The sequence below is a fragment of the Mytilus galloprovincialis genome, chromosome 13, assembly GCF_965363235.1.
Source record: "Mytilus galloprovincialis chromosome 13, xbMytGall1.hap1.1, whole genome shotgun sequence".
NCBI classification, from domain to species: Eukaryota; Metazoa; Mollusca; class Bivalvia; order Mytilida; family Mytilidae; genus Mytilus; species Mytilus galloprovincialis.
The window spans coordinates 45,216,048-45,238,508 of record NC_134850.1 but is presented as its reverse complement, the minus strand read 5'-3'; the positions used below and the strand labels follow the sequence as shown (position 1 = coordinate 45,238,508).

Here is a 22,461-nt window from a genome sequence, read left to right as displayed (position 1 = left end):
AACTAGATCTTTATATTCAGTTTTAAATTTTGTAACAAAAACGTATCACAAGTACTTTCAATAAGTTAATTTAAACAATAATCATTCACGACAGATAAATCATAACATAACAATATAAAACAGTTGAAATAAATATTTAGTATTCAGAAACAAGCAAATATCCTTTTACAAATCAAATAATACAGTTATTGAACTGTACATAAATATAGATACTGGCAGACTTTGAAATAAATATATATACAAATGAAAAAGGTCAAGAGAGAGAGAAAACAAAAAATGAACATCAATTATACTTTGTTTGATTGTTCAAAAAATAATCTGAGATGCACCTAAATAAATTGAGATATTTAGGACACATTTGATTAAGTACGTTTAGAACTCAAATTATTGCTTTTCTCTGTTCAAAATAATCGAAAGGGACATACGTCTAAGCTCTCACATAACAAAATATATGTGACGCTGGTCTAAAATAAATCGTGTCCCCTTTCAAAGCTAAAAGATATGTCAAAATTAGCAACACTTTTTGCACCTGATAAAATGGTTCAGCAGTATATGAAAACTTGAAATCATTTGAATTTCGGGTTAGAACACATTTAACTTATTTTTCTTAATAAATATAAGGCATGAACATTACTAAACATGAATTTCACAAGTACTAGTTTCATTCTAAATAATGATATCCTAGAATACTGTCATTGGCATGGCCCCGGGCACTTTCAAATGGGCCATAGCAAGATAACGTTAGCAGTAGAACTTGTAAAAGTCTATGCATTAAATATTTTACATGTAGCTTGATACGGCGGCGGTTCCCTGGTACCGTAAATCTGTTTCTGCTCATTTCAACCACTGTATTAAAATTAAAGTTATAATTTGTGTACGAAAAATAAGGTCAACTTTGCGAGAAAAAAAAGGATGCTCTTGTTGATTATACTCTTTTCCTATACAACTGTTGTTACATTATGTTTCCAAAGAGGCTTCTTTAAACAAACTTGCTGGTCCCTTTTAAAGGTTCCAGCCTCTTATAGTGCAGAACAAATGTTTAATAGGCATTTTCTGTTTCTCCCTGAAGAACGTGATATACATGTCATTTACATGTATTACAAGACGTAAAGACCACACAATGAGGAGCTATAATAAATTAACACAATTTTTTTAAATTCTTTTTTTTTGAAATTGAAAACTTCATTAATGATTAGTAAAAAACAAGCTTATATATTTACGCCCTTACAGCGTGTTAAAAAATATGTATTCAACTGGACTTTCTACAGGCGCTTAACTATTCATTTCAGGAACGTCCATTTGCAAATATGGGGGGGGGGGATACAATTGCCAATTCACCTAGCTTATTTACCTTCACGTGTGAAATTGGGTTGAGTATATAATTTTTATGTTATTTTATCCATGACATTTAAAATAAAGTGGATATTTTCATTTTTCAAAAAATCTAAATAAACTTTTCTATTATTATGGTTTCTATTACAATATAAAAAGCAATGCATTTCATCTTCAATTTGCTTACAGTTTTTGCATAATCTTTCTTCTCTTGGTATTTTAAGGTATCTTCCCTGTTCTATTGTGCAAATATAAAAATGTCACAATTTGCAGCGTTATTTATTAATCTGTGACTTTTGTTATTCGATTTCTATGTCAGCGATTTTTTTTTCTACCGAGTCTATTTCCAAATCAAGCCTCTCGATATCGTCTTTCAATTCGTTGTACTCCTCAATAAGTATACTCCGACGCTTTTTGAGCCGATCTCTTTTTCGTTTCAAATCAACCAAAAACCCTTTTTCACCATCACTGTAAAACAAATATTTGACCACTTAACATTATATGCAGTTATCATACAACAGCTAGCAAATAAACAAGAATAGAATAAACCAAAATTTTTGAAAATTGATACGTAAACCAAATATAATTTGTTCCTGTTATCAACATTCAATTCACCGAAATGAATTTATTAAATGCTTTATTATCATGGTTATAGATATAAACCTTGAGCGACATATTACCTATTTATGACGAATATCGCACATATAGTATTGATAAAAGGGAGTCAATCAAATTTGGACCATGTGACATCCACCTATTAAATAATCTATGTTCACACTGCCGATCAGATCAACTCGTTTAAGCACGATCAAGACAAATAACGTGATCGGGAGACTGATCTGACTCAATCGACAAGGATGTTCGGGATAGTCTACCCTCCTCGTCATCGATCTGACCATCTCCTCGAGAGTTTTTGACATGTAAAAAACAATCGAGTAAGGACCGAGAAGCAAGTCACTCGAGTAGAGATCGAGAATTCGTCGAGTAGCGGTCGAATTGATTGGGAAAGGATCGTGTAGAGATCGAGATTGGTCGGAATACAACAAAATTTCCGATCAGTATTCGATCATTTCGACCTTTGCTCGACTAATGTCTGATCATTTCAGAGTGGTCGAATGTTGTCGCAAAGGGATCGGGTATTGGTCGAGTTGGTCTGTGGTAAAATAAATATAGAAGTCGCAGTGATCTGGAAGCGATCGGACATTGGTCGAGTTAATCCTTTCCCGATCAATTCGACCGCTACTCGACGAATTCTCGATCTGTTCTCGAGTGACTTGCTTCTCGGTCCTTACTCGATGTATGATAACTTGTTCATTGACCATTACGTTAGACTGGTACACGACCGTTATTGGCACGACTGTGTTGATATTTGTAAATGCCGATAGCATATTGATTTGTTTACGGAGGGGGCCAACCCACCATTATGTAAGAATAATTTGATTGTGTACTGTCTTTATATTTTAAATTTTATAATTATACATTTAATCTGTAATTTTAACGCTTTATTTGTTTTTTGATATTGACTTTTTTACGGTACAGTATATGCCAAAAAAAAATTGCCATATTATATCAGTTGCATAGGCGGATCCCGTGGTGTAAAAAAATGGTTGGTTTTTATAGGGAGTCCTTGGAGCATGACTGGAGTGGTCCACCTTATGTCAGTCAGTGGGTCCCCTCTTACCAAAAGTTCTGGATCCGCCACTGAGTTGTTTTGGTAACGTCACACGTGGTTACATGCAAATAGTTATCAAAGGTACCAGACTTATAATTTAATACGCCAGACGCGGTTATAAATCATATATATGTGTGTTGTTTTTATGTCATGAATTGACTTATGAGAGTAATTCATCACATAAGTACATAAACATTTATTTATTTCCTTGTAAAAAAATGTTTATTAGAAAATTGAAGTTCTTCGGTACTCTGAACCAGTTTCCTCTTCGTTATAACAATATAACCAATAACTGGTGTAACAATATTTTGACTATTTTTTTTATTATGTCTGTTTAGTTCACGTATCATTGTAAATATAACGGAATTTAATGAGACTGTAATCAAAGTGAGAGGGTTAGCGCTATAAAACCAGGTTAAATCCACCATTTTCTACATTTGAAAATGCCTGTACCAAGTCAGGAATATGACAGTTCTTGTCCATTCGTTTTTGATGTGTTTTGTTATTTGATTTTGCCTTGTGATTGTGAACTTTCTGATTAGATTTCCCTCTAAGTTCAGTATTTCTGTGATTTTACTTTTTACTGCTATTACATCTTTCAACTGTTATGATAAAACGAGATTTAATGATATTTATCAATCAGATCTTTCTTTCTCCACTGAATTAATTTGAACATGTATCCCAAACGTTGATACATAGACTTGCAACATTACAACAAATGTGCATATCGTTAACAAGCATACCACTGCCACTACCCAGCTTAAAGCATCTTCCAAACATTTGAAAGTCCCTACCATGTACTGGGTACCGAAATTACACAAACAAACATTTCAATTCCGTTTCATCTCCGCTTCGTAGAAAGTGTGCTACTACTTATTTATGAGTGCTTTAAACTACCTCCCTTACTACTATTGAAAAGAACTGGTTATTAACTTTTGTAATAAAGCTTATGAAAATAATGGTATTAATTATTTTTGGAGTGTTAAACATTCTTTAGAGGTTTTAGATAAAATACATGCTTTTAATGGTCCTTATAATTCTTTTGACAGTTATGATTTTTCTACTCTGTACACTACACTTCCGCACAATCTTATAAAAAACAGTTTTTGTATTTGATAAAATGGTCTTTCGAAAAATCTCATTGTAATTTTATTTCTGTAACTCGTTTAAAGCCTTTTCTATAACGAAAAAGGAAAGTAAGCTAGATACACTTACTGGAAATGTGCGGATATGATTAAAGCTTTAAATGTTCTGCTAGATGACATTTATGTACGTTTCGGCGATAAAGTATATCGTCAGGTAGTAGGTATTCCTATGGGCACTAACTATGCCCCTTTAATAGCAGATTTATTTATATATTGCTATGAATCTCAGTTTATGACCAAACTCAGTAAAGACCCATCATCGTTATATTTGGTTGATACATTCAAAAATACCTACCGTTATCTGGATGATATTTTTTTCGTTGAATAATCCAGAGTTCTCTAAATATACTTCCGAAATTTACCCAAAATAACTAACTTTAACTAAATCTAACATAAACAGCAGCAGTTGTCCTTTTCTAGATTTAGACATTTCAAATTCAAACGGGAAACTTCATACTAAAATTCACGACAAAAGAGACGATTTTTCATTTCCTATTGTTAATTTTCCTTTTTTAGACGGCGATGTGCCTTTGACTCCATCATACGTTGTTTATATATCCCAACTCGTTCGGTTTGACCGTGTGTGTTCTGATGTCATAGATTTTAACGAACGTAATCAATGCATTACTGGGAAATTGTTGTGTCAGGGATTTCGATACCATAAATAACTTAAAACTTTTACTAAATTCTTTCATAGATACAAAGATTTGATTAGTAAATTTGGCTGCACCTGTAAACAACTTTTTAAAAATGGTATTTCACATCCTAAAGGAGTAGGTCCAGTAAGACCCCTTTTTGGCCCCAAAATATAGCAGTTTTACAAAATTGTTAAAATGTAAATTTTTAGTTATTTATTGGACAGTAAAATGCTTCTGCTACATAAATATGGGCTGTTTTTGACAATACAATGCACATATATCGGGTACTAGCACCATTAAGTCATTCTAAATTACTAAAAATTTCACAATTCTAGCATTTTACTTAAATTTTAGACGGTTTTCGTGTAAAACGAAAGTGGCCGCATTCGTGTTCATCCTTAATATTGAAATGTAAGTTGTATTTTATGTTAATACATAACATATATAAAGGTTGAGGATGAACACGGATGCGGCCACTTTCAGTTTTGACAAAAACCATCTGAAAAGTGACAATTTTCAGCATATTTTGTAGATTTTTCATATTTCAGCTTGAATCTGTGCGTTTTTTATGACTAAATCAGTTAAAATCTTTCACATAAACTAATTGATTCAAATAAAATGGACACTTAAGTGTTTAAAAAGTGGTCAAAATCTTTCGTAAGATGAACCTGAAATTTGAGGCCAAAATCGGTCCTTACCGGACCTACTCCTTTCATGGTAATATTGTACTTAAAGCGAGGAAATCACTATGTGATCCGTGTAAACTTATCGAACTTTTAAACAAATCTATAAGTAAGGGTTATCGTACCAATATTGTAATTAGATCTCTTAATATAGTTTACATTGTCACTAATATCGATTTTGTCATTAGCAAATTAAAACATAACTAAATTGTATCTTCTTTTGAGACGGGATGTATAGACACAGACACGTTAATTTTTATCTCTATAGAAGTCGCTCCTCACTATCCTACTACCTGTCGATACATTTATTTTTGGCATTGCACAAGTCATGTCTTCTCTGACTGTTCATGACGTTAAAATACTAAATCCCTGGGATGTGTTTTAGTTGATTTTAGTCTCCGATGCATGATTTTTTTATTACTAATTTCTTTTGGCTTTTAACTAGCTTTCAGTAGCTGCGAGTACTTTCAAATCCTATTTTCTTGATAATTCTACCTGTTGATACTGTTTATAATGCTTTTTTTTATGTTAATATGGAACTTGTCTATATACCTGCTTTGATTATTTGGAATATCTTTTAATTTTCACTCACTACATTTGTATAAACGTCAAGATTTACCTTTATCGGTAATTCGTATATTTTTCCTTTGATCTTACTGCCTAATATTTTCGAGTATCAACGTACTGACTGTATCAGTTGGAAAGCAAGTCCTTGAAAATATGGCAATACATTGTGTGACGTCATAATTACCGATAAACAGAATGATAGGTAGTTTCGTTTTTGATACTGACTATACCTAACGGGCTCGTCTAGATATTCCACATGATATAGTCAGTATCAAAAACGAAACTACCTATTATTCTATATGAAGGGTTAAATATTTTGCCCTGGTGTCTAGCTTTGTTTGGACTTGTTTGTTTGTTTGCTTTTTTGGCCTTGAATGTTTGTCCCTAATATTTTATTAACTGCGTATTTGCATTCAGATATCGCAGATATCGAAATTTATTCGTTCATAGTGTAGTAATTTACGTTTTTTGATTGAGTTAAGCCTGCCAATTGATAATTTATCGTGTGTATTTCTATGTTGTGATGTTATGCTATTGCTTCAGAAAAAGGAAGAAGGTTTGATACCATTAAAACGTTTAATCCCAGTTCCTAAATCAGGAATTTGATGTACAATAGTTATCGTTTGTTTATATAATTTATAAGTGTTTCTCGTTTCTCGTTTTTTTATATAGATTAGACCGTTGGTTTTCCCGTTTGAATGGTTTTACACTAGAAATTTTGGGGCCCTTTATAGCTTGTTGTTCGGTGTGGGCCAAGGCTCCGTGTTGAAGGCCGTACATTGACTTATAATGGTTTACTTTTTTAAATTGTTATTTATATGGAGAGTTGTCTCATTGGCACTCACATCACATCTTCCTATATATATATGTACGTAAAATTTGTCTTGACAATATTTTATGTATAGAACTTCTTTAGTACATAAATGAAAGTTATAACACGATGGGTGCAACATGTGGAGCAGGATCTGCTTATCCTTTCGGAGCACCTATGATTACCCCTAGTTTTTGGTGGGATTCGTGTTGTTTATTCTTTAGTTTTCTATGTTGTGTCATGTGTACTATTGTTTGTCTGTTTGTCTTTTTCATTTTAAGCCATGTCGTTGTCAGTTTAATTTAGAATTATGAGTTTGACTGTCCCTTCAGTATCTTTCGTCCCTCTTTTATCGCAAAGTTTAATTCATTCGTAATACACCTAGAATTGCAGACATGTTAGACAATATACACGTCTTCAGGTTACACAAGAAGTAGTTTTTACTATTGAATGTTTCTCAAAAGGTAATCAATGGAAAAGAAATTTAACGAAAATTAAATAACAAATATTTTCGCTCTTTACGAAATTTTCCTTAGATAAATTTCATCGTCGTCATCGGCAAAATAGCGGTAAAAGGATTATCATTGGTCATCTCAACTGGATGGTTTTCTCACTTTCGAAGTACCGGCTCAAGCGAGAAAATCAGTCTTGTCGATATGACCAGCGATAATATATAAATAGCAACATTTCTTTAGAGTCATCGAGACATTACTCGCGCCTCATGTTAATATTTCTCATAGCATGAAATTTCTAACAAAAGCGTGTACGTACTCCTTTATTGATTTGGTATCAAATTCTGGTTTGTCTTTTGTTTCAGATTTTTCACGTGATTGCCTTTTCTCGGAGAGTTTTTTCTGTGAAATAGAAATTAAATAATGCAATTATTGTAAAAAATTAAAACAACTTGCTATCAATTAAAAGTAGTTGTCAAACCAAGGTACTATCAATTCAGAAGGATTGCATGCATTTTATTGTAATGCATATAAATGCAAGATTACAACTAAAGATCGATAAACGCCTCGTGAATATCATTTTTACTTCAAATACTTTCAATTAAACTGTGATTAAATCTATAATAATATGGAGATGACTTAAAATGTACAGCTTTTTTTTTTATATTCAACGGGTAATCATGGGAAAGAAAGAAAAACAACTTGTTTTAGGGATGTACTTAGGTGAGGTTAGGTGAAAATTAATAAATTAAGAAGCTTAAACTGAAACCATAAGCTGGTAGAGCATCAATTAAGGTAAAAATAAGCTAAAAGTATTGATAGGTCATGGACCTCCTTTTCGAGATATTTGAGATTTAAAATATGGCGGTAAAAGGCTGACTCGGACTCTTACCTTATATTTGCATTGGTATTATAAGGTCTCAAAACAAAAGAACGAAAATTAAGAATCTTCTAAAATTTTGGTAATTGACCTTTCATGAGCTATTAAGTCTTATATGAAAAAATAAATGAGTTATGGGGCAAAATATTTTACATTTTATTGTATGAAAAAACACCAAGGAATCCGAACATTTGACACAAATTCCAACACCTCACTTAAGTACACCCTTAAGCACTTTGTTAAAATCAGATTTTTGTATTCTTAAGAACATTTCCCTTTTGATGATAACATGTAATATTATTATTATATAACTTTTAACGAGACAACTTCATTTAAGATAGCACGGTAGTATTTGCATTCCAGAATTTAGGTTGCTCTTTTGTGACCTATCGAAGTCAATGTATCTGAACAGTGTAATTGGACAAAAAATACAGTATCGACTAAACATACTTTCTCAAACTGAGGGATGTATTAGGTGTAGAAAAATATGAAATAATTTTACGTACACGTGAAAATGAATTTTTGAGATTTGTTTGTAGTTTTGTATTAACTGCATGATTAAAAACCTAAAAGCACTAGTGGCCTTAGGTTTTTAAAAATAGCAAAAAACGTAAACGGTTATGATATATATTCGAATTAATTTCTGATTAGTATAATGAAAGTTCTTCAGTTAACTGTGTATGTAGAATTTTTGGCAGTGCTAAAAAGTGGTGAAAGTCCTAACAAAAAGCTATCATTATCAGTTATGGGTCAGGTAATACTACAGTGCCATCTAAAATGATGCCATACATAAAATTCAGAACAATGGGATCAACATCGGATACGTTTCCGTAATCATTATTCTTTTTTCACAATTCATTCTACTTGGATTTCCTTTACAATTTTTTTTTGTACACACAAGTCTGCTGTGAGCGGGTAAAGGTTTGATGACTTCGTTCCTTTTCACAAGTAACACCTGCCTTATATAACCGCCTTTCTATGCTTGAAGTTTGTAATTACATATATGCGAAGTGTGTTGTTATGTTTCGTCCCCGAGGGTATCACCTAGTAGTCAACACTTCGGTGTTGACATGAATATCAATAATGTGGTCATTTTTATAAATTTCCTGTTCATAAATCTTTGAATTTTTTGAAAAACTAAGAATTTCTTTATTCCAGGCATAGATTACCTTAGCTGTATTTGGCACAACATTTTTAGAATTTTGGATCCTCAATGCTCTTAAACTTTGTACTTGGCTTTATGAATATTTTGATATGAGCGTCACTGATGAGTCTTGTGTAGACGGAACGCACGTCTGGCGTACTAAGTTATAATCCTGGTACCTTTGATAACAATATCTGCGTCCTACTAATTGTTAAATGTACTTACGTATTGGATCAAAGTATTGAGCTTAAAAATGAAATCCTTAACTTACCAAAGCTCTATCAATATCTCCTATCACCTCGTCAAAAAGAGTACCAGTTTCTACCAGTCGAAATCGATGTTTCATTTCTTCCGATAATTCCTTTGCTTTAAGCAAGTCTTTCTCATTCGGAAACTGAATACAACATTCAGCGTAATGAATGATTGCCTTTAAATGAAAACGGGTAATTCTTGTGTTATTGCTTTCATATTCTCGATCGTAGGCCTTTTTATAATGATGTTTCGCTTTCCGAATGTTCTCCTCTGTTTCTATTAGTTTAAACACTTTAGCAATTTTCAAATGGATTCCTGATAAAGCTTTCCAGGATGTCAGGTCGTCAATTTTCTTCTCTAGCTCCTCTGCAATTGACAATGCTTTCTTTAAGTTTGCATTTTGAAGACCAATTTCAATGTCTGGTATATTTTGCTTCTTTGCATTTTCGCTTTTCATTGACCCTTTTATATTTGATAAATCCGTTTCGCACAATCTTTGACTTTGTGCAATATTTTCTTCTGGTAAAAGACTAGTTTTGTTGACGATTATTCTCTTTTTTGTTTCTTCTTTCAAAGGTGTGTCCAGATCTATACATTCTAGTTTATATAGTTTTTCATAACATTCCATTTTAATTCTTTCTATCATTACGGAATGAAAGAGACTTGAATCTCCAATACGTTTTACAACTCCAAACTCAGTAAAACCTATACCTTCTATATCAGAATCGAGGCTGTCCAATAGTTCAATCGCTTCTTTAAGTAAAGATGATAACAGTTTGGGATCGGAAAACGATCTCAGCATATATAATACACCACTTCGGTGTGTTACCGGACTGAAAACAGGACAAAATGATCTGACAGTATCTGTTGTGGATGTTTTTCCAGTGTTCCTGGTATGGAAGCTACTTAAATGCTGTTGTAATAGCTGTGTAAGACAGTGTGCTATCTGATGTTCCCTTAAGCTTTCTGTAGTAACCGGAAAGAATGTGCTGGAAAGTCTAGAACGCAATTTCCCCGTTTCCGGTTTTGAGAAGCTGTCTTTGGAAATTTCCATCAGCCATTTGTTCTTACTAGAATTATAAAGAATCCTAATCATTAGTTCGACTAAAAATGTTTCTGTAATATATTCACTCTCCATGATCAGGTTTTTACCTCTTAGAGTGTTGACTATCTCATTCGTTAGTTGATTATTTTGCAGTTCGTTTGTACAAAGATTGCCATACTCTTGGAAAAGATCAATGATCCTTGAGTTTCTATATTTGTTTCTTATGAATGTGTTGACGAATTCACGAGGGAGATTTTTCCCTTTTTCAACCAGCAACGTGAACATGTTTTTACAGCGACCTTGAAGTACTTCGCTTCCATTTAGATAATCATTCATTGTTTTGTAAGGATCTTCATTCTTAATATCGGAAAACTGGTGTTGCAGACCACTTAAGAATGTGTCATACATAGCGTGTTTTGCCTTTTCTAGGTACGTATTAGCGGACAATTCAGTATTTCCATACAATCTATATGTGATCCCTACTGCACAATATATATAGCAAAGTTTTGCTTTCGTTTCATGTAACAAAGACGGGAAATCACCTTCATAATGTGCTAAAAAGGCCTCTGCATGTTCTAATAAAAGAACGTTTCTGTGAATAACTTCTAACAATCTTGCATCTAGATCTATAAAACACATAAAGAAATTCAGAAGTTTCTTCAGATGACAATTTCGTTCGGTACTAGTCTTTGATGCTTTCATAACCATGAACGTAAATCCATGAGCAGTTATTACTCGCTGCTCATCATTGCCCTTAATTACAATCATAGAATATTTTTCTAAGGTTCGGAGAAAATTGTCCATTATTATTTTCTTTTCATCTTTTTCTAATGTCTTGGGCAAAAGAGAATTAAGAATGAAGAGAGGTATATTATCTGTGTTCAAATATGACATGAGGTGCAGAATATCTTTTTCGTCGGCCGACATATTCTTTTCCGCTTGTACAATAAGCATTTTACAAGCACTTTTAGAAGCAGAATCGTCTCTGCTTTCAAGTCGTTCAAGGTAACTGCCTATGCTTATTTTTGTTGTGTGTATATACGTTTTGGCAAATGCAAGACCATCTGGCAAGTAGCTCAATTTTTTGGCCAATTCTTTTGCTTTCTCTTGTACCGAATCATCAACTTCTAAATAGTTTACAGCCTCATCCTCTGTCATTCCATGAAGTTCAAGAACAATGTTGTCGAAGTCATTGGATAAAGATTCGCTCGTAGCTACAATGATAGATATGTTGTCATACTGATTCAACGTCTCCAGGAACGTTTTGATAAGGATTTTCTGTGGGGATATGAAACCAAGCAGAATAAAAAGATGTCTTGTATCCTTGTAATTGTCGTTTTCCAAAACTGCAACTGCGCGCAATAACATAATGTTGATCGTATCTTTTATCTGCAGTTCTGAGTTGATGCATTGTATCTTTAAGAAATTCATTAAATGGGAAAGCGAATTATAGATATTTAACTCAGTATTACAATCTATCCGCCAAATTAATGAATTATTGTCCTTTTCCCTCAATTTTGAAAATTCGTGTGCATATCTAAAAGCATGCCGTGACTTCCATGTTCCTGGTAGACCTGTAATTAATGAAAAAATATGTGCAAAGATTAAAATAATCCGTATTGTAAGTATATTTTGCCGCAACAAATCTAAACCACATCTTTCCCCAAAATTCCCAGGATTTCTTGAAAACAAATATTTGTCTATTGATAATCTTCACTATCATTTGGAGCTTTCTAAAAGTGTCTATTTGATAAATTACATCTCATTCCTAATAAAGTTGATAATTGCTATATTCCCGTCTCACTATACTTATGGTTATGTTATCGTGTGATTGTCTATATTGTGATGTTATGCTATTGTTTCAGAAGAAGGGAGAATGTTTGGTACCATTAAAACGTTTAATCCCGCTGCAATGTTTGCACCTGTCCTAAGTCAGGAATCTTATGTACAGGAGTTGTCGTTTGTTTATGTAATTTATACGTGTTTCTCGTTTCTCGTTTTTTTATATAGATTATACCGTTGGTTTTCCCGTTTGAATTGTTTTACACTAGTAATTTTGGGGCCCTTTATACCTTGTTGTTCGGTGTGAGCCAAGGCTCAGTGCTAAAGGCCGTACATTGATCTATAATGGTTTACTTTTATCAATTGTTATTTGGATCGAGAGTTGTCTCATTGGCACGCACACCACATCTTCCTATATCTATGTAATAACTAGTAGCCTTTATATCGATATTTGTTGTTTTTTATTGCTTCATTTGTAAATATCCAGTTTGTAGATTTATCTTATCTTAATTTCTCAACCTTTTTGGAAACTACTTCACGTAAATATGTTATTATAATAAAGAGAATGGAAATCGGGAATGTGTCAAAGATCTACAACCCGACCATAGAACAGACAACAGCAGAAAGTCACCAATAGGTCTTCAATGCAGCGAGAAATTCCCGCACTCGGAGGCGTCCTTCAGCTGGCCCCTTAATACATATATATATACTAGTTCAGCAAGTATGAACGCCATACTAAACACCAAATACTTATTAAACTTATTTGTCTTTTATTTTGGTTGTCGTAAACACTAGACAAACGAGACGTCTTTCTTAAACTGTCTTTAGATTTCAAGTATCTGAAATGTCTGAATGTAAATATGTGGTTCTGTGAAGTGTGTCAACCCAGTCTCTATTCATTCAGTTTTCGACATTTCGTATTTTTCATTGGTAAATAAAATTTAAGATTAAAAGAAAATCACATCAAAAGTTCAATTAAACAAACAAAACCAAGGTCAAAAGATATAAATCAAGACAAATAAGAATGACAAAACATTAGCATTTGGAAAAACATTTCGTAATTTTGGTTTATCAATGTTCTTCAGTTTCGTTTTTTATTGGGCCTTTAACTATATTGCGCATCACAAGTTAAAAGCATTGTAAAAGAAAGCTTCGTCTTGTGTACACAATGATTAGCATGGTACAATGAAGAGTCTTATGACAAACTTAAATATTGATCGAGTCAAGTCATGGCGTTGTAAAATTATTTCCGGTTCATGAGATTAAATACCCCTTTGGTAACCTTCGCCTTTCTTTTAACAAATATTGTCAAATAAGCAGCAAAAAAAATTAAAACAGCACGTTATAATGTAATGCGTCCAAAACTGTTTTATGAAGTTACTTTCTTTAGGAACGCTCAAAGCAGAATATTTGAAAGCCAAGGATTACCACAACGGGAACAGTTGAAGAGCTATAGTGCCAAAAAGGACAATAAGGACCTGATAAAAATTGCGAAATCAACCAAAGTCAAATTTTGCCTTATGGAGTTGAAACCTTTTTTCAAACAATTATAAATTTAGTAATGGATAATTTTAAAAAGACTGTTTATTAATTAGAATAAATAATAAATTTCCGAATACTGGGCTGACGATAGTCCATCAGCAGAGGTAATGAACCGGTTCTGTGTAAATGAAAACAGCACGTTATAAATAGTATGCGTTCGACGCGCTTTTCTGGATTAACCTTCATTAGGAACGCTCAGGTCACAATATTTGAAAGCGACGGATGAATATTAATTAATCAATATTTCATTTTCATATTCATTTTGGAACTGTTCTTTTAGTCAAAATAATATATGTAATAGCTTTAATTGTGAGAATTTTGACAGTATAAGATGTTTAAAATAAAAGGTGCCAGACAGAAGACCAATGTTGTTGATTGATTTAATCCGCACAAAAATTCTGAAACAGATCACATGATGACTTGTATATTTTTTTTTGTTAAACTAATGATATAAACAAAAGGAAATTAAAAAACAAATTGAAAACCTGTCCACATCAATTTTATAAATTATTGATGAGAATCTACTTTAGATTTACTCAGAGTTACTTTTGACGTCCAAGCTTAGGTTTCATTATACCAATTAATAAATGTTTCTATATATTTATGCCTGTAATAAGGGAGATATTCGACAATTTCCGGTAAAAAAATTTTTACTTCCGGTCTTACATGATAGCTTTATTCACACTGATTTCAAAAATATATAGGTTCTATATACTTTGCCTGTAAAAGAGGGACGAAAGATACCAAAGGGACAGTCAAACTCATAATAATATGAGAGATATAATGTACTTCCCGTTTAGTAAAATTCACTTCCAGTCTCAAATGATAGGTTCATGTATGCATATCTAAAACTAGAGACTCTAAAGAGCCTGTGTCGCTCACCTTGGTCTATGTGCATATTAAACAAAGGACACAGTTGGATTCATGACAAAATTGTGTTTTGGTGATAATGATGTGTTTTTAGATCTACTTTATTGAAATTCTTGCTACTTACAATTGTTTCTATCTGGAATGAACTTGGCCCTTTAGTTACAGATGAAAATATTTTATAAAAGCTTACCAAAATTTACCAAATTGATGAAAATTGTTAAAAATTGACTATAAAGGACAATAACTCCATAAGGCGTCAACTGACCATTTTGGTCATGTTGACTTATTTGTACATCTTACTAAGCTGAACATTATTGCTGTTTACAGTTTATCTCTATCTATAATAGCATTCAAGATAATAACCAAAAACGGCAAAATTTCCATAAAAAATACCAATGGGGGGCAGCAACCCGAAAACCAATTAATCTGGAAATTTCAGGGTAGATAGATATTGACTTGATAACCAATTTAACCACTGTAAGATTTGCTCTTAATGCTATGGTTTCAGAGTTAGAAGACAAAATTTACATTTTACATATATGTTCTATTTTTAGCCATGGGGGCCATCTCGGTTGAATGGCTGGGTCACCGCACACCTTATTAAACTAGATACCCTAATAATGAGTGTGGCTAAGTTTGCTTAAATTTATCCTAGAACTTTCAGAGGAGAAGATTTTTGTAAAAGATTACAAAAATGTACGAAAAATTGGTAAAAAATTACTATAAAGGACAATAACTCCTTCAGGGGTCAACTGACCATTTTGGTCATGTTGATTTATTCGTAGATCTTACTTTGCTAAACATTAATGCTGTTTACAGTTTATCTATATCTATAATAATATTCAAGATAATAACCGAAAACCGATATGATTAACAAATTTTCCCCACGTCAGATTTGCTCTAAATGCTTTGTTTCAGAGTTATAAGCCAAAATTTACATTTAACCCTATGTTCTTTTTTTAGCCATGGCGGCCATCTTGGTTGGTTTGGCGGATCATCGGACACAATTTTTTAACTAGATACCCTAATAATGATTGTGGCCAAGTAAGGTAAAATTTGAAGGTATTTTCAGAGAAGATTTTTGTAAAAGTTAACGACGACGGACGACGACGGACGCCGGACGCCAAGTGACGAGAAAAGCTCACTTGGCCCTCTGGGCCAGCTGAGCTAAAAATATTAGTTTCTAGGTACTCTTCTATGAAATCAGTGCAAAATAGCTGCCCAAGGTCACTTTCGGTTGATGTTTCTCACGGTCACATGGTAACTTACAGTTTGCAAAAGACCCTATGGCTTAATATTGTAGCAAATTGGGGTAAGTATCAACTAACCTGAGATAGAATCATTCTCGGTCCAATAGTTATCAAAGGTACCAGGATTATAATTCAATACGCCAGACGCGCGTTACGTTTACGTAAAACTCATTAGTGACGCTCAGATCAAAAAAGTTTAAAGCCAAACAATTACAAAGTTGAAGAGCAGTGAGGACCCAAAATTCAAATAAGTTTTGCCAAATACGGCTAATATAAGAAAAGAAGATGTGGTATGATTGCCAATGAGACAACTTTTCACAAGAGACCAAAAGGACACAGACATTTTAAAACAACTTTAGGTCACCGTACGGCCTTTAACAATGAGCAAAGTCCATACTGCATAGTCAGCTATAAAAGGCCCCGATAACACAATGTAAAACAATTCAACCGTGGAAACTAACGACCTCATTTATATAAAAAGAATTAATGAAAAACAATTATGTAACACATAAACAAACGATAACCGGTTATTATCTATTCCTGGGATAAGAAAATCCTTAGTTTTTCAAACAATTCAACGTTTTGTAATGTAAACAGGAAACTTATAAAAAAAATGACCATATAATCGATATTCATGTCAACACCGAAGTGCTGACTACTGGCCTGGTGATACCCCCGGAGACGAAACGTCCACCAGCAGTGGCAACGACCCAGTGGTGTAAAATAGTTATCAAAGGTACCAGGATTATAATCTAATACGCCAGACGCGCGTTTCGTCTACATAAGACTCATCAGTGACGCTTAGATAAAAAAAACTTTAAAGCCAAACAATTACAAAGTTGAAGTGCAGTGAGGATCCAAAATTTTTAAAAAGTTGTGCCAAACACGGCTATGGTAATTATCTATTCCTGGGATAAGAAAATCCTTAATTTAAAAAAAATATCTAAGTTTTGTAAACAGGAAATTTATAAAATTGACCATATAATTGATATTCATGTCGACTCCAAAGTGATGACTACTGGGCTGGTGATACCCTCAGGGACGAAACGTCCACCAGCAGTGTCATCGACCCAGTGGTGTAAATAGTTATCAAAGGTACAAGGATTGTAATTGAATACACCAGACGCGCGTTTCGACTACATAACCCTCATCAGTGACGCTCATATCAACAGTTTAAAAGCCAAACATATACAAAATTGAAGAGCATTGAGGACCCGCAATTCCAAAAAGTTGTGCCAAATACGGCTAAGGTGATCTCTTCCTGGGATAAGAAAATCCTATTTCTTTTTTAAATTCAAAGTTTTGTAAACAGAAAATTTATAAAAATGACCATATAATTGATATTCATGTCAACACCGAAGTGCTGACTTCTGGGCTGGTGATACCATCGGGGACGAAATGTCCACCCGCAGTGGCATCGACCCACTGGTGTAAAATAGTTATCAAAGGTACCAGCAGGGTTTCCGCTGGCGGTCGCCATTTTCGCAATTTGCGAAAAAATAATAATTGTGGCGATAAAAATTCGTCATTTGCGAAAGAATTTGGCGAAAGAAATATATAAACCGATTTATTTTCCTCCATCTTGTTTATTTACTTTTTTCGAGTTTCTCGGATTTTATCCGATCAAACAATACTCGGAATTCACCTTGACCTCATTAAGATTTAGACAGAAAATCAATAATCAGCTGATTGCATTTTATAGCTATCGACAACAAAGGGCTAATTAATAAAGGTGTTGATTGAATTGTTTCACAAAATGATATGGTCAAATGGCTTCCGCTATAAATGTCACATACAGAATTTATTTACATCTTTGCGACGCACGTGTTTGAAGCAAACTTTTGACATTTCTCCCTTTAAAGATAGTTTTGAAAAGAAATCTGTTGTTGTGACGAAAATTGTTCAAAAGCGAGAAAAATCTCCGATTTAAAAGTTTAACTCTTTTATCCTTTGACTTTAATAAAGGCGTTTGAGAGACACATGTACATGTTTCAAGCATAGTTGTACGTCTCAACTTTTTCATTTACGATGGTCAAGAAAAGAAAACTGTCGTTATGAAAAAATCTATCCAAAAGGCTGGGAACAACCCCTCGAATGAGAGTAACCCTCCAATGTAATGACTACACATGAAATGAGGGATCAATTTCATGTGATAAAAGCTTTTGTTTTGATGTAAAAATTACTTCTTAGTACAAAAGGGCACAACAGGAAAAATATATTTATGTTACTTGGCGAAAAAATTAATAAAGTGGCGAAAAATATATTGTTTTGGCGAAAGAGGTCGCGAAAAAAATAATTGATCCAGGGGAAACCCTGGGTACCAGGATTATAATCTAATACGCCAGACGCGCGTTTCGTCTACATAAGACTCATCAGTGACGCTTATATCAAAACAGTTAAAAAGCCAAACAAATACAAAATTGAAGAGTATTGAGGACCCGAAATTAAAGTTGACAGAGGAAATATTGAAACAAGGAACAGTCAAAATTTAGAATTATACCTTTACCTTAGACCTTGACCTACTTTTCCTTTATTCGGACCAAGGACTTCAAATCAACAGACCCTAGATCTCTATCACTTATTGTTAACCAGTTCCAAATACAAATCACTTATTTCAAACGCATTTGGGGAAATAACTCTCATATGTAGTCTCCGTATCTCCTCCGTCAAAATTGGAAAAACATCCTGATGATATAGCGAGCAATTTGGTTAGATAAATTTGTCGCTTTCTTTTACAGTTACGGAGGAGATCTCACCACAAAACAACAGTGCTTGTGGAGATAGCTTTTACAATAAAAAGTCTTCGACTGAGCAGGGTCAGTCTCAAAAGCAAAATCAATAGCTGTTCGATGTCAGATGCCAAATATCTAAGCGACATCTTTCGAAACCACAAACCAGGTTTTGAAATTTGGCAGAGGAATAAAAACAATAATCAGAATAAATACAGAATGGAGGAAAGACATAATAAACTTTAAAACACCAGTACTAAGTAACTGTTACTGTTACTGAAACGGTAATTTTAAACTTAACAACTCTTAAATGCCTGAAATTACTGCAATGAAAAATGTCAAGATCTGTTTCAGTTATTCTGAATAATTCACGGTTTCCTTAGATGGTCAATTCCATTGTTGATAAATATGTGCTTGATAAGTATCATTTCAGATATCAATTGAATTCCTTACGATGCGTAAACTGTGGATTACATACCTTTCAAAATAACTGCATTGTTAGCTTTCATATGTTGACATAACTGTCGGTATTCTGACGTTTCAGTATATTGTTCAATTACATGCATTCCATGCAACCTATAGTAATCTAAAACAAAAATGAATCGTTATAAATATTATTAGATTATTGATTTTATTTTCACAAACATTTCACCAAATTATGTTGATACAAGAAAGGAGTTATTGCGTCAGTTGACCAATATTTGAACCAATAAATTTGGAGATATTTTAGAGTATGTGAGAGATTGAAGTCTTCAGACGTTTTAGACTTATTATTGAAATGTATTGCAAAAAGACCATAAGCATATGTAACGACACCACGGAGTACTGGAAAATGAATGATGAAATAGCTATTATTTAATTTGTCTTTAATGTTATTAGAATTAGCATAAATGTATGTGAGGAATCAAATATGGTGTTCAATGTAGCTTAGAATTTTAAATACTTGAAGACGTCAACCAATACAATAGCAAATTAGACGCACATAAATTCAAGATTTAAGAATTAAATTAAAATTTTAATTACACTGCTTCAAAATCAAAAAATCAAAATAACACATGGTAAATTTCATCCTACCGAAGCGCCTTTCTTAAATGACATCACGAGAACAAATTCAGAAATTGAAAACAATTATTTTCATTGGTATTGATAAAAACATTACAGGATAAAGTTGAACACAACTTGGCAATTAAGATAAATGAAGAGCATTTTTGAAATCTCCGATCAGTGTATCAAACCAGATTGTGGAACGGTCAAGCAAAACTTCGGTCCCATTGCCTGACTTTGGCTATAATTGTTTGTTACTTTTGGTTTATAAGTTTGTCATTTTTTGTTAGAATTAAGGATTTGTAATATATTTTGGCCTCTAAAATCACAAAAAAATAAATACATTTATTGTCAAAAAGCCATCTGGTGCAGTAGATTTGGTTCCGTAAGTGTCGTTTTTACTCACTGATTTAAATGTATAAATTATACTATACTTGAGAATAAAAGGTCACAATCTGTAAATACAGCTGATTCACGAACTAAGCCTCTTTTGTGAAGATATTTGATATTCATAGATATTTTCTTTTGATTACCTTCTCGTTCCTAGATACGATATCTATGTTTCATCGCATTGAAACATATTGCATTTAAATCAAACTGTTGCATATCGGACACTTCAAATTATCAGAAGGACTCAAAGCAAAGTTACGGAAAGTATATATTTAAGTATAAGTTTAAACTTGTAGATATTCAAGACATATAAAGAGAAAAGGTTAAAAATATGCTGCACAACCCTTTGTTTGGACAATACAGTAGTACCTCTGAAATTTCCTTTCAAGGATATTCAATCATAGAAGAATATGCACATTTTAAGCGGTAGAAGGAGTTGGCATGGGCCATTGGATTATGTTTATATTCAGAAGTGCTACTTAAAGAATTCAACAGAACAGAATGAATATTTTGGATTTTAATAACACATGTAACATATAATAAAAAAAAAATCATTTCAACGACATTAATACACTTTAAAAAAAATGAAATGCCGGTAGATATTCAAATTATAGAAATATTTAAATCAATAAACTATGTCTTTCGTTTACTTATACACCGAAAAGACAAGTTACTGTTCGACTGGTAAATGGAAGCGATACAAGTAATGTATTCGTATATTGTTTAATACTTATTCAAATTGGTTTTATTTACAGATCTAAAAATATAAGGTATCGAATTCCCCACAGTCACTGGAAGAAAATTGTCATTCTATCAGATAACTAACTAATGTCACCAAATCTTTTATCAAGTAATCTACAAATGTGCAACACACAATAGAGGTAAATTTAAGGAACATTTTTCTTCTTTTGCGATAATTGAGTTTACAACAAAAGATAACAAAATTTTTCACTTTGCTACTTTTTACAATGTGCGTATCAATTTAAATAAATACCAGTGATGTGTGATGATTTTACAAAGATACAGGAGGATAAAAAAGAGAAACCAAAGATACCAGAGGGACATTCAAACTCATAGATCGATAATAAACTGACTACGCCATGGCTAAAAAAGAAAAAGACAAATAGACAAATTATAGTACACAAGACACATGCAAGACACAACATAGAAAACTAACGAACAAGCAGCACAAACTCCACCAAACAATGATGGTTGATCTCAGGTGCTCCGAAAGGGTAAGTAGACCCTGCTCTACATGTGGCATCCGTCGTAATGCTCATGTTATTACAAACCCTGAAAATGTTTTTAATCGACAATCGTGAAAAGTGAACGGAATTGTAGTAAAGACACAAGGAACATATCTGATATAATCTCTGAAACAAAAATTCCATAACGGACAACCAACTCGTGGTGGCGTCCGTAAAATTGGATGCTTAGTGCATTTTGATATTATCTTTTTCACTTTGCCTCATCTTCGAAATTTAACAGTCACCTACTTTTAAATAGTTAGAATTGCCGAACTGTTTTTCTTCATGAGATATATAGAAACTAAATCTTAATGTTAGTAACTTAATAATTCCTTACAAACTAAACACAAATAACTGATATGAATAATGAGGACGCAGTATGTGGAAATTACTTATAATTAGTCATTTATAATCTCAATTTTCTTATTATTGCACATAATTTCAAGAATATACAGTTATGAATCTGAAATAGATTGTTATCCTTTTTATATTGTTCAATTTTAAAAGAATACTAGAATGCGAATGAAAATTTCATATCCAAACTTTCTATTCAGGTTATGAAGGTAAGAGGAGAAGAAAGATGATAACAGAACAAGAATATAACAACTTATAGAACCTATTACTTAATGTTCACCTTATTATATGCAAAACCAGTCGTTTTACAATATTAATTGTGAACTAAGCAAATAAAACAAGTTATGACTCTAATCACCATGCACATGATATTTTTTGTAAACACACTACTGTTAAGACAATTATTACAATTGTCAGTCATTTGTTGATTTAGTTGAATATGTTGAGGCCCAAACAATCGTTCATAAAAGAAACAAAGGATCACTTAAACTTCAGGATTCCATATTTTCATTTTTATTTTATTTGAGAACTGTAATTTGGATTTTCCATGACTTAAACATAATTAAAATTATAAATACTTGAACATTATATATAAAACATATAATATATAAATATATAAAACTTGCCATGAT

The 22,461-nt window shown here is 32.8% G+C and overlaps 1 long non-coding RNA gene across 1 annotated transcript; it reads right to left on the bottom strand.

Moving 5' to 3' along the window:
* Window positions 1–195: 195 nt before the first annotated feature.
* On the bottom strand, window positions 196–19,477 carry LOC143056930 (uncharacterized). Its single transcript, XR_012972569.1, has 4 exons — window positions 19,273–19,477; window positions 9,596–12,195; window positions 7,620–7,702; window positions 196–1,800 (listed from the first exon to the last, which is right to left on the bottom strand). It is a non-coding gene; the product is annotated as an uncharacterized LOC143056930 (long non-coding RNA).
* Window positions 19,478–22,461: the final 2,984 nt, after the last annotated feature.